This window comes from Mustela nivalis (genome assembly GCF_964662115.1).
Source record: "Mustela nivalis genome assembly, chromosome: 15".
NCBI lineage: Eukaryota > Metazoa > Chordata > Mammalia > Carnivora > Mustelidae > Mustela > Mustela nivalis.
In genome coordinates, this window is record NC_139034.1 from 79479081 (window position 1) to 79492086 (window position 13006).

The following is a 13006-nucleotide window of genomic DNA, read 5'->3' on the forward strand; positions in this document are numbered from 1 at the left end:
ATAAAAGAGTACCTTAAAGATTCTGAAGACTCTGCAAGCAAGCATTCATCAAAACTGTGGCCTTGGAGGCCACAATGAGGATAAATTAAGATAATGAATAGTACAGCAGCTCAGAAATCAAATCTTTCTTTAAATTGCTGCTTGAAAGAATAAAATATCCTACCTTGGTAAACAAATTGCATGCATTGTACATTGTATCAGCCATGTACTAAAAACTGTTTTAATTAGACCTCAAAAGAAACATATTTGGAACATTGCAATTACATGATAATATCCTCAGAAACCATCTTACGGGCACAGAGCCATGAGCATAAGAACAAGAGCATAATGTAAAAGACCAAGTACATAAAACCTAAAATACATCTCTCATGAGCAAGTGGGGCATTTTTCTCTTCCCGTATTTAGAAGACATTTGGGTATGTTACTTCTCTAATCGATATATAAAATAATGCTGTCTGATATAGAGAATTGTTAAAAAAAAAAAAAAAAAAGCAAGTACCTTTATAACAAGATTTAAAAACAGAACCAGTAGATGTCCTTAGAAACTCTGCCTTTCCCATGCGTCTGCCCCTGGAGAGCCACAGGATAGACGGAAATCCACAAGTGACTTCCCTCAAAGGTACTGAAAGTCTATGATATCTGTGAGTCAGTCAAGCCCTGACTGGGTTGTTCTCTTTTCTGGATGGCAAGCTGGGGGTACTTCCCAAAGATGGAAGTCAAATTGTAGAAAGAAGGAAGAGGAGGTTAGTAAGACACTTTCATCTCTTGGTCAGCATGAGCCTGCCTATCTTTCACTCTACTCTGTAATAGTAAGGTTAGAAGTTAAATCATAAATTGCCAGGCAAATATTACTGTTATGAATATTTTTCAATGCTGACTCCACTGTGTAAGACAAATTCGATTTTTTTTCATTTATTTATTTTCAGCATAACAGTATCATTATCTTTCACCACACCCAGTGCTCCATGCAATCTGTGCCCTCTATAATACCCACCACCTGGTACCCCGACCTCTCACCCCCCCGCCACTTCAAACCCCTCAGATTGTTTTTCAGAGTCCATAGTCTCTCATGATTCACCTCCCCTTTCAATTTACCCCAACCCCCTTCTCTCTATCTCCCCATGTCCTCCATGCTTTTTGTTATGCTCCACACATAAGTGAAACCATATGATAATTGGCTTTCTCTGCTTGACTTATTTCACTCAGCATAATCTCTTCCAGTCCCGTCCATGTTGCTACAAAAGTTGGGTATTCGATTTTAATGAAAAGTAAGTGTATGCTCAGTGGAAAAGAAATGCTACTAAGAAGGACCAACTATAATGCTAACAAGTCAGTGACTCACACTTCTTCTAGTTCATGTGACAGAGCCGGAATTGGAATGTACCTCCCTGTCTCCAGGGCCTCAGCAGTGCACCCTACTCTGACTCTTGACTTAGTCCCGTGACTTGTTTTGGTGGCAAGACAATAGCAGAGCTGATGTGAACAGAGACTCCGAAAATAGTTGGGGGTTGAGACTTATTCTTGCAACTCCTGATACCATCACATCGACATTCCAGGCAGGCTTGCCACATGGTGCCCCTGGGCCCCGTCATCTCCTGTACCCTGCACATCAACCATGCCCCAGAAGCAGAGATGCTAGCTGATAAGCTAGCTGGGGATGCTGGCTGACTGTAGATACAAGATGTGCCCCCACTGAGATCAGCTGAGCCACAAACTTGTGAGTAAAAATGAGTGTCTGTTTTACAAGCTGTTAAGTTTTAGGGGTGGCTTCTTTGACAATACACCCCCCAAGCCTGTTTCCTCACCCTAGGCACAGAGCTTAATGACAATACTTAGCCTGTTAACCTCGAAATGGGGCAGGAAGAGTGGTTCTCATCACCAGAATGGAATGGAAGTGATGTGTCATTTTGAATGGGACAATGAAGAAAGGGTGTGCCTTCTCCAAGCTATTTCTCTCTTCCCCTCCATAGTGACTTTGGAAATTAGGTGCTTCAGATGGGATTATAAAAAATTTTACTATATATAAATATAAATAAAAATAAATATATATATATATATATAAATACACACACACACCCATACATATATATATATATATATATTCTATATGTATAGAATACATATATGGGTGTGTGTGTGTGTGTATATATATATGCCATCTCTGATTGAAGGTGGTTGGGGAATACAGCCCCACGTGTGGTATGCTGGAGCTGCAATTGTGTACATCTTTCCCCAACTTCATGCTCAATATCATGTTGTTAACCTGAAATTGGCCATAGTGGGAACACCGTGGAAATTAGTAAATGTTACCAGTCAGGACTCTCCCATTTCAAGATGGTTATTAAACATCTTAACCATCTGCGAGCACACCACAGGCCCAGGGCCAGCTGCCTCAGCTCTCTGGCACCTCCTTGTTACTCTAGGCTGGATGACACAAGTATCACCCCATTCTGATACTTAGAGACCCATCACGACATCATGTCAAGGGCACTCACACAGACCCTCTCACTCTTGATCCTATTTTTTAGATGTGTTAATGGGAAATAATTAAAACAAATTAGAACATTTAAGTTCAAGTAATTTTTTTTAAGAGAGAGACAGAGAGAGAGAGAAAGAGAGAGAGAGAGAGAGAGAGATGGGGGGGCAGAGGGAGAGGGAGAGAGAGAATCTTAAACAGGCTCCATGCCCAACACATAGCCCAGTGTGGGCCTTGATCTCACAACCCTGAGATCATGACCTCAGCCAAAAACATGAGTAGGACACTTAACCAACTGGTACCCCTCAAGTTCTATAGCCTTCTATGTGTGTATTCCAAGGAGCTGCACCATTCTGCCATGGGCACAAGAGGACCCAGAGTGATGACTGGTCGATGAGGCCACTGCATGCATTCCAGCAATAAGACTCCCTCAGTGACTGTCCCTTCCTCAGGTCATCTGATTTGGACTTAAGTCAATTATAAGTGAAACGCCAGACTGCAGGTGCTAACGTTTTCTGCCTTCTCACTAGCTTTCCACAGCCCATAGTGTTTCCAGTTAATCCCACCAGATTTTGACAAAAGGTGCTTTCTTCGTCTTAGTCATCGGTATTGCTGTGAATTTGTCTTCATGTATACTTCAGTGAGAAGTTAGGAAGGTCCCCAACAAGGCTGCTAGACAGGGGACCCATAAACTATGATGATTTTAAGGTCTATGGGCACTTCAATGGACATTCCCATAGCTAATTAAAATGTCTATGTAGAATCACTTCAAATATACTTGTATATGTTATTTTTATTTTTAGTATTAAATGGTGGACAAGTGAACATAACACTTTTGTTTTAAATTCAAGAGGGAAATCATAAATTTGAAAATGAGATTAAATAGCAGTCATTTTCAACAAATTTTAGATCTGACACAATGAAGGACGTCGGTTGTTACATTTGATGAATGCAGAGTTAAACAAGAATTTTTGACTCTATTGTATCTTGAAGTGGGAGATTCATTTTGAGATTCTTAAATTATTGAGGCAAGTGAGAAAAACAAATTTGAGGGATTGAAAAAATAGGCAAGAACTATATTGACTATGAAATGGCACTTTTTTATTTTATTCTGTCCAAACCTGTCATCAGCCGTAGGGCATGGAGGGCGTCACACGGCTCCTCCAACCCCTTCAATGGCACTGATTGTGCTGAACACTGAGATAAATACAGAGCAGTCTAAAACCTGGGCTGAAGACTGGCTGCATATTTAACCCCAGAAATCAAGACTCAGAAGAAGAACAACGTATCCTTCATTTTTTCCTAAGGTGATAATGTAACAAATATTTGATGGAAATTTGTCTCCAAAGACTGTATTATGAATGCCTGGCATAGGTTGACAAATATCTCCTGATTAATATAAATATCGAGGCGTCATGGGACTTATTCAAACTGGAAGATGAAAAAATACAACAATATAGGAAGTTAGTTTGGGATAATCTGAAACATAAATTATTTTAAGATGTTCTGAATATTTCTTTCTTCCAGTGAGGCCCCATAATCAAAGACGCAAGACCATTTAATCAATAGAAGATAGATAAATAAATAAAAATAGTATTAATTTTATTATGTCTGGTCTCTATTCTAAATATAATTATCTGAGGTATATATATATTCTATTTGTATATATAAATATGTAGAATATATATTAAAAAAATATATATATACACATATATATAAAATACAAAATGTTTAAAATAGAAAAGTTACAATCAGCATCTCTTTTTAGTTAATTTAACTATAACTGGTTTCAAGACTATAATAGGTCTCTTTCAATTATCTTCTTATACCTTTTGTTTGTGCTGTTTCGGTTCTAACTATTTTGTCTTTCTGGTTTTAATTCCCAATCCAGGTTCTTATAGAAGACTTTTTGTTCCTTTTCTTCCCCCAAAACTCTTTCTCCGAGTCAGTCATTTTATGACTCTTTATGTCTCTCTGCTGTTAGAGACTGAAGACCAGAGTGTGTGCGCACACACCAGGGTCTGGGACAGGTGTCACCAGCACCTGTATAATGGGGGGGTGAGAATTTGTGTCTGCTGTGTGTGAGGTGGTGTAGTTCTGTACATGAAAGTGCGTGTATGCGTACACTCACATATAATCCCCCATACATTTGCCAAATGCTTATTGTGTAAAAGCTATGATGGAAGGAACTGGAAGTAGAGAGGAAAGTTAACAAACTGAGTTGGGGTGTCAGAGATCACTCACTGTACTGAGGAAGTTTTGTTTGACCTGATTTGGAAGATGGGGGTATTAGACAGGGGTAGGGGTGGGGGGATGATTCAAAGAAACAGAAAAGACTGAATTAATGACAGAATTGCTGACCAGTCAGATTTGGGGAGGACGATGGGGCAGGAAAAGTCCAGTTCCTATGTGGGAATGGGTCAGGGAGAGGTGTGTTTGGTTTCTCAAGAGGAGAGAGGCAATGGGCTCAGGAGAACAAGTGGGTGTATGTCTGTTGGACTCTTTGAGACAGTCCTGAGATGCAGAAACAGGTCTGGAGCAAGGCGGGGAGGTCGGACTACAGGAGTGCACGAGCACAGGTTTCCTGGACAGACACAGTACTCTGAGGCAGGCGGCAGTGGGAAGCGTGTGCTCCCAGTAATGACAGTCGTTTCCACAACCTTGTGACCACTGCATCCCACACACTGCATTAGACATTTTATGCGCATTGTTTCTAATCCTTACAAATCCCTGAGAGATGTCCTTATCCCCATTTTTTAAGTCAGCAAACTGAGGCTCTGGGAGATTTAGCAGATCATCCCTGGTTCTCCTGGGCCAGTCCCAGCTGGGCCACACCATCTCGTCACTTCGGTCTGTAAGCACAGCAGAGGATGGAAGAGAAATTCTCCTGGGCTCAGTCAATTCCTGAGATTGTCTGCCGGTTCCTGGGAAGGTTCATTAATAAGACAGACGTCTGCGAATTGCCTCGGATGTCGCTTCGTCACTTGAAATACACATATCACACAGTCCACCTCCCCCAATCTTTGCCTTCCGTGGAAATGTTCTCAGAAAGCATTAAAAACACTAGAGTAATAATTTTGCCACCATTTGACCCACTTATGGTAAGAGCCTATTATCTCTGTTCTTTACAGACGGAGGCGCACAAAGCCACAGAAAGACATGGGACTCGAGCATGTCGGGTCTTGTGCACACTTTCATTTTCTTGTCAGTGACTTTCTTCGCAGTAATAGATCACTGCGTGTGTTTGGGAAGATGGCTCAATGGAGCAGCCACATCTGTCAGACTCAAGGGATGAAAACTCCTACCTGAGAGGCAGGAAAGAAATGGCTTGTCACAGCAGCTGCTGGGGACCAAGGTTCCCGTTTAACAGAACTTTTTATCATGCATTAGAGCAACCTCTTCGTGCAGCTGTTGCTTAGGCTAAAATGTAGTTTAAACAGCTAAGTAAGTGGCTGATATGAAAAGAGTCAACTATAACTTTTGCCTTTTCTGAGATGCACAATGAAGGACACACCAAAGACACTTTCTACGTGGTGCTGGTAACGTTGCCTAACAGAGCTGCGGTACTGCCTGAAGAGGGGCGAGGAGTAAAGCGTGGATCCCGATACCAAGCACTGAAATTTCAGATGTAGCTCTCTACTACCTCAGTGTCTTCTCAGTTAGACAGAAGGGATAGGCCCCTTAGAATTGCACAGAATTTCTGAAAGTCATTTGGAAAAAATCAACAGAATCTATAGAATGAATGAGCGATCTACAAAAAATATAAGTGGCCTACGAATCTATACAGAAAATTCATGACTTTCACAGATTGTAATCAGGCAGATCTAAATTGAATGTTGTCTCTTCACACCATCGGGGGTAAAAGTCTGATAACATCATTGTGAGCAAGGATGTGAAATGCTGAGAATTTTTACAGGTTGCTGCTAGGAGTAAAAAGTGCATGAGATTCTGGGGAGCCGTGGGGCAATGTCTCAGAGAGCCTATGGCTGTTTCTCTCCTCCAGCAAGTGCTCTCTTAACTACAGACACTCAAAACCTTCTCACTCATGTGCACAAAAAGGCAGGGACAGGCAGTGGCCTAGAATGTGGGCAATAGAAACAATAGGGGAGGGGAGCCAGGGTGGCTCAATTGGTTAAGCGTTGGCCTTCAGCTCAGATCATGATCCCAGGGTCCTGGGACTGAGCCCCATGTCAGGCTCCCTGCTCAGAGGGGGAACCTGCTTCTCCCTCTGCCTCTGCTGCTCCCTTTTCTACTCCCCCTCTCTACTCCCTGCTCCTCCCCCCGTTCCTCTTCCCTGCTTGTGCCCTCTCTCTCTGTCTCTCTAAAATAGATAAATAAATAATACTAAAAAAAAAAAAAAAGAGCAAAACAATAAAAGCCAGCCTTGTGTCCATCATTAGGTAGATAAATGACTGGATGACAAACAAACTGGGGTCTGTTGGAGGAGGACAATACATGGTGTGGAAATGAAGTGGTTAAAAATATGAGGTAGCTTGCAGGGGATAGTCCTCAGTCAGTCACCAGCTACATGACCTGCACAAAATTACTTCAGCTTTCTGTGCCTCATTTGTTCCACAGAGGTCATGAGAACCCCTGCGTCAGTGGCCCTGTTGTGAGCGTGACATCAGGGAGCACCGAGAACCCACCGCTGACACGCAGGGGGTGGCCCGTCAGTGTGAGCTGTGATCATTTCCAACAGTGGCTACAGAGGTATTCTTCCCATCTGTGTCCCCACATTGTTTCATAAGCTTTTTAACGCAAGAAAGGGACTGAAGAGTATATTGGGAAGTGGCTCTAACTGACAAGTTATTCACTTATAAATACAAGGAAAGTAGGTGGTATTTCTTCAAAGAAACTGTCCCCATACAGGGTTGCTTTGAACTTCAGGTCAGAGCATAATGGTCTACTTGGCCCTTAAAAGAGTTCTCAAGCCCTGCAAGACTTCAAAGTTTAATAAGGAACTGGCCCCTGAGTAGTAACTTCCAAGGTCAAGTCCCACTACTCATATGCACAAAAAGTTACATCCCTTCTCCACCTGCTCCATGAAGATCCCCAGGGTGTTGAGCAGTGGCTCCTGTAGACAAAGAGACCAGGCATGGTCTTCAGAAGGGATTAAGAAGGGAAAATTACTTTGGGTTCCTACTGTAACTGAAGGGAATACTTCACTCAAGCGGACTTGCTTCTTCCATTCCATTCCCACGACCAGCCCTCCCTAGCCCAGCTCCCATTTGGGTGGCCTGCTATGAAACTATAGTCTTCCAGCCTCACACCCATCTTTGGATGTTTCCTTGCTGAGTCTCTTTAGCGCTCTTGAATGACAGGTCACCAAACTCAGTGGCAAACAGCCACATTTGGGTACTGTGAAGGAAACAGAATAAAGCCAGCCTTCAAGGAGAAAAACAGAGGCAGATGCACGGACAGAAACAGAGATGAAAAATTCTGTGTCTTCCCACAGAGAGTGAGAGAAAAACAAAGAAAGCATAGCCTTCTGGCAGGTCGGACTACATGCAAATGCTCCCCGTGAGCGTCAGATCTGTTCCTTGCAACCAAACAATTCTTGAGTGGGACGTAAATTCTTAATCCTCACAGCTGAGGAAGGAGGCGCCATCCCTATTTCACAGCACTATGCCCAAGGTCTCACTAATTAATAGCAGAGCTGAAATACGTCTGTCTCCAGAGCCTACCCTCTAAGAGGCTGCAGTATGGTGATTTATTCTCCCTCTGGAACAATGCTGTGCTGGGCGTTACCTCACGGAGTGCAGTAAGGAAGTCTGAAGCTGGGGAGGCAGGGGCGAGAGGTGAGGGAGTCAGGGGTCATGTGCTGGAGGCAGCTATAGCATCAAAAGAAAAGGAAACCAGGTCTAGGGTTTGGCTTATCCCTATTCCCAGACTTTTCCTTGTCACGTGCAGCCATCTTGTTCCCTTAATAAGGACGAATGGCAGGAAAGGGTGGGACCCCAGATGATGAACTTACCAGCAGTGCTCAGGGAAGTAGAGAGAAGAGGCAGAAAGACATTCTCGGCAGGACAGAGGTGGGGACAAGGGGTGTTTCAGGGGCTCTAGAAGGTTTGTTTATTTGTCCTTAAGTTAGGAATGAATTTATAAGGAACGGCATAGATCTCCCGTGGCTAAGTTCCTTAGTAGATGTGGTATGAATTTCTTTAGTAACTGGCTAACCATGAAAAATGCCCTAGCAAAATTAAGTTAATGAAGTTAACATGAAGTTAATCAACTAAAAATGTCAAGTGTTACCACAGAGCTGACCACCCATAGCCTAGCAGGTCTTGCTCTGAACTTGTGGTTCTGCATTTAAGGGCATCTGCACTTTCATTTATTATGAAAACAGAAAAGACCACGCTAGGGGTGCCAAATTGAATCCTTCCCCTGCATGACTGTGTACGACTCCCGATATGGTTAAAATGATATAGCTGTGATTACACTGAAAATCTGTGTCTCGGAACACAGAGTAGATAGAATTTGTAGAGTTTCTAGTTACAGACCAAAGGTGCCTATGTTTTGCTTCTACCACTGGCTCTACAGAGCATATTATTATGTAGAAGAGCAAGCAGATCTCTGAGTTTCCTAACTCATTTGAACGCTCCAAAATCAATATATGCAAAGAGGAAGCAGAGATACCACCATGATTGCAACATTGGGCATGAGGAAAAATATGTGTGTGGAAGGAAACAGGAAACAATAAAAAAAAACTAATCTCATTGCTCAGATCCTATCACTGCCCAAGGGAATATATAAAATCTCAATAGTTTTATTGCTGCAAGGTAAAAAAAATATACACATATCCATATATACATGCATATATATTTTTACATTGCAGGAATACATATACAATATATAATATATATATTTTAGATACATGCACACATACAGAGAGAGAAACAATTATACATCAAACACTCAGAATCACAGAAGCATCGGTCCCACCATATATTTAGTTTAACTGTAGTAGGGAAGATTAAGCCACATCAATCTATCTTATTTTATTAAAATACTTAATTGCTTGTGGTTGGCAGGAAAGACATGCAGATGTTCACACCAATAAAAGAGACTAGGATACAGAAAACAGAATAGAAAGTAAAAATAAAAGAAAGCATACCAAAGCAAATCCAAAGCAAAGTCACCTGAAGCAAGGGCAGAGATGACTTTTAAATGTCCTTCACTCAGAAAGGCACTCAAGCCAGTCTCCATTGACGTTGAGTTGGTGGGTTTAAAATTTTGAAATTTTGAAAACATAAAATGTATGGAAAGACTATCTCTGAATAATTGAAACTCATGCACGACTTACTACTATACCATCTTTGTGAACGAAAGTTATATTATGGTAACTTAGTTCATGGGCTACCTATTTTATCCAAGCAGTAGGATATATGGGCTTTTGGGTAAAATATTCTGTTTTAAACTTGGGGTCAAATTTTATTTTGTTTTATTTTATTTTATTTTTTAATATTTTATTTATTTATTTGACAGACAGGGATCACAAGTAGGCAGAGAGGCAGGCAGAGAGAGAGGAAGGGAAGCAGGCTTCCTGCTGAGGAGAGACCCCGATGTGGGGCTCAATCCCAGGACCCTGGGATCATGACCTGAGCCAAAGGCAGAGGCTTTAACCCACTGAGCCACCCAGGCACCCCGATGGGGTCAAAATTTAAAACAAAGTTCCACTCTCAGGACAAAATCAACAGATCCTTTAATACTCAGATGGGGACTCTGGATGACGCCATTACCAACTCGCAAATATTTATTCCTACCTCACTTTTCTGTGATGGCCAAATTACTAAGTCAATATAATTATAGCTGTTCATATGCTTCATTCCAATAAATTCGACTTTTTTTGGTTGAGATAGGAATTGGTTTTCATTCTTTTCAACTATGTTACTACTAAGTCTACATTTCTAGATTCTTCCCTATTTATTTCGCATGCTAAAGAAGTTAAAAAGAATTCAGGAAGGCGTGGGAAATAACAGAAGTCACGGTTAGGTCCCGTCGAGCCTCTGCCAACATGTGAGAGGAGAGACAGTCTGACAAAAGCATCCAACGTCATCCAACTTTGATGGGAACTTTCTACAAACAAATCTCAAGGTACTGCTTGTTTTAGACTTAGAAATAAATGCTTGTATAGAAATAGTGTCAGTGCCATCATCCACTCAATTTCTGGCTCCCTACAACAAGAGAACAGAACTTCTACTAAATGAGAAGACGAATGAGTTCTTGGGCAAGCCAAGAAGGGTCTACGTCCTTCTTTCACTTGTTTTTTCTCCTATTGGGTAAACACCAACTGAGTCCCTGTGTCAGGAATAGTTCTGGCAGTGACCACAAATGCTGTGGTCCCCACTGCCATCGAGTTTCCTCTGGTTGGAGAAACGGACTTTAAATAACGAATTATACCCTTTTAATTTATTTGATGAAAATTACGATGAACACAAAAGAAAAGCTTGGGATGGTGTGGAGCTGATCTGTTCTTTGAGGGTGAGGAAGACTTCCTTAAGGAAGTCAGACTCTTGAGCTGAACTGAGTGGGACAGGAGAGTGTTCTAGAAAGAAGAAACACAGAAAAATGACAGTGCCTCCTGGAAGCAGAACTGCTGTTTTATAAGAGACATACAGAGTAAATGCAGGAGTAATGGGTCTTAGAGAAACTGGCTTTTACTGTTAACCTCCAGGCCTCCTCTGGAAGGGGGTGAGGGAGGAGAAGTCGGAAGGAATTTAAGCAAATACTTATTTTTTAATGTTATTTCTTCAGTTTACTATATGTTTTAGGATAATGTAATGTCACATTTTGCCCATTTTAAAAATAAAAAGAAGTGATATATTGTACTGTTTGTTTTTGAGGATGAGAGGTCATTATAGTTCCAGACAGGAGTGAGTGAATGATTCAGATGAAAATTTCCTTGTTAACTAGCTTTAGACAGCATTAATCATTAACAAAAGCCAACAAGTATTCCATGGCCATTTTATTTTAAATATTTTTTCTTCACTTCTTTTCTTTTGCTTTTAACTAATTAATGAGTGATTAATCAATTTTTCCCTCAGATATGGAAATGAACTCTCTATTCACAGCTCATGCTCACTACAAACAGGTCGATCCCTTGGCCATCCCACTTTGTATCTGGACTCGTTCACATCGACTCTTCTGGAAAGCTTGATTTAGGACCAAACATGTAAAGCTGAGTTGAACGTAACTTCCTTTGTACTGAAATGCCAGCCTTCCTTCACCTTTCTTCACCCTTTCAAACCATATGTATCATCAGTCATAAAAGTTATCAAGCATGCCACCGTATTCACCAACATGTCTAATATGCAGATCTCTTGGAAGCCACATTGATATAATTCTAGCCTAACATCTACCACCTCTCCACCAACCTTCATTTTCCTATACTGCTGTATAGTTCTGTCCCCTCATTACGCTCTCCTGGCCATTTATCACTTGCCATTGCAAATCTCTGTGACCAAGAGGCTAACTTGCCTTCTAATTCCAGATGGCAACCCTGAGGCATCTGTTCACAAGCATGAATACATTTATTAAAGATATATTTTATTTATTCCTTTGAGAGAGAGTGAGAGCATAAACAGGGGTAGGGTCACAGGGAGAGAGAGAAACAGACTCCCCACTGAGCTGGGAGCTCCATGTGGGGCTCCATCCCAGGACCCCAGGATCATGACCTGAGCTGAAGGCAGAGCCTTAACCCACTGAGCCACCCAGGCACCCTTTAATACCTTTTAAGCAATGTCTTCAGGGCCCCCGTCAGCCTCTGATTTGGTATTCACAGCCGGCCTCATTATTTCTATTACTAACTTATGTTTCCTCGGCATGTTTTTTCCACTGGATAAAGCATGAAACTAGGAACCGGAAACCCAGGTGTAGGTCCCGGCTTCTCCATCTGACTGAGGTGCAAATTTCGGAGGTCACCCAGGACCTCTGGATCTCCACTTCCTCGCCTACGAAGTGGGGGGGAGCATACTGGTCTTTCTCCATCACTGGGCTGTACCAAGTGAGGGCCTTCCCTGACTCCAACAAGTATATTCCCACAGCATCCTGCATTGCTTCTTTAAAATCCTCGTTACTCTTGTGATTGCTAGTTCGACGCTGGTTTATTCTCCACCCACCCCGAAGTACCCTCCAGTAAGCTCCCCGAGGGGAGGGGCTGTGCTTTTCTTGTTCAGGACTCTCTTAGCTTCGACAAATTTCAGCTGATGGATTACTGAGTAAGTGAAGGTGCATTTAGGCAAGAAGCTACAATTGCTGTCATTGTTCTTACTGTCAGTAGCAATGACAATGCTAGAGGGAGTTGTAGAAGTTGACTATTAGCACTGTCACCATTCAGTATGCAACAGGCAGAGAGCCACACGATAATATTAGATATCATCAACATTCCTTGTAAACTCTTCCTCTTCCCTCTCCTTTCTTTAAACTGATGGAAACTCACCACCCCATGATTAAAAGGCTGTCTAAATGTAGCCCCCAGTAATGGTTCAGAGTACAATATTTTGCTTCTCATGCATTAATCCTTGAAATGCA

General features: G+C 41.8%; 1 protein-coding gene and 1 long non-coding RNA gene across 3 annotated transcripts in view; one reads left to right on the forward strand and one right to left on the reverse strand.

Moving 5' to 3' along the window:
- The window catches only part of LOC309849164, a 39198-nt gene extending 28418 nt beyond the window's left edge, over positions 1–10780 (forward strand). The window contains exons 3-4 of the long non-coding RNA XR_014303533.1: positions 7055–7186; positions 10418–10780. This is a non-coding gene — a long non-coding RNA (uncharacterized lncRNA). The remainder of the gene's footprint in view (positions 1–7054; positions 7187–10417) is intronic.
- NALCN (sodium leak channel, non-selective) overlaps positions 1–13006 on the reverse strand; it is a 303888-nt gene that overhangs the window by 175589 nt on the left and 115293 nt on the right. The window lies entirely within an intron of this gene.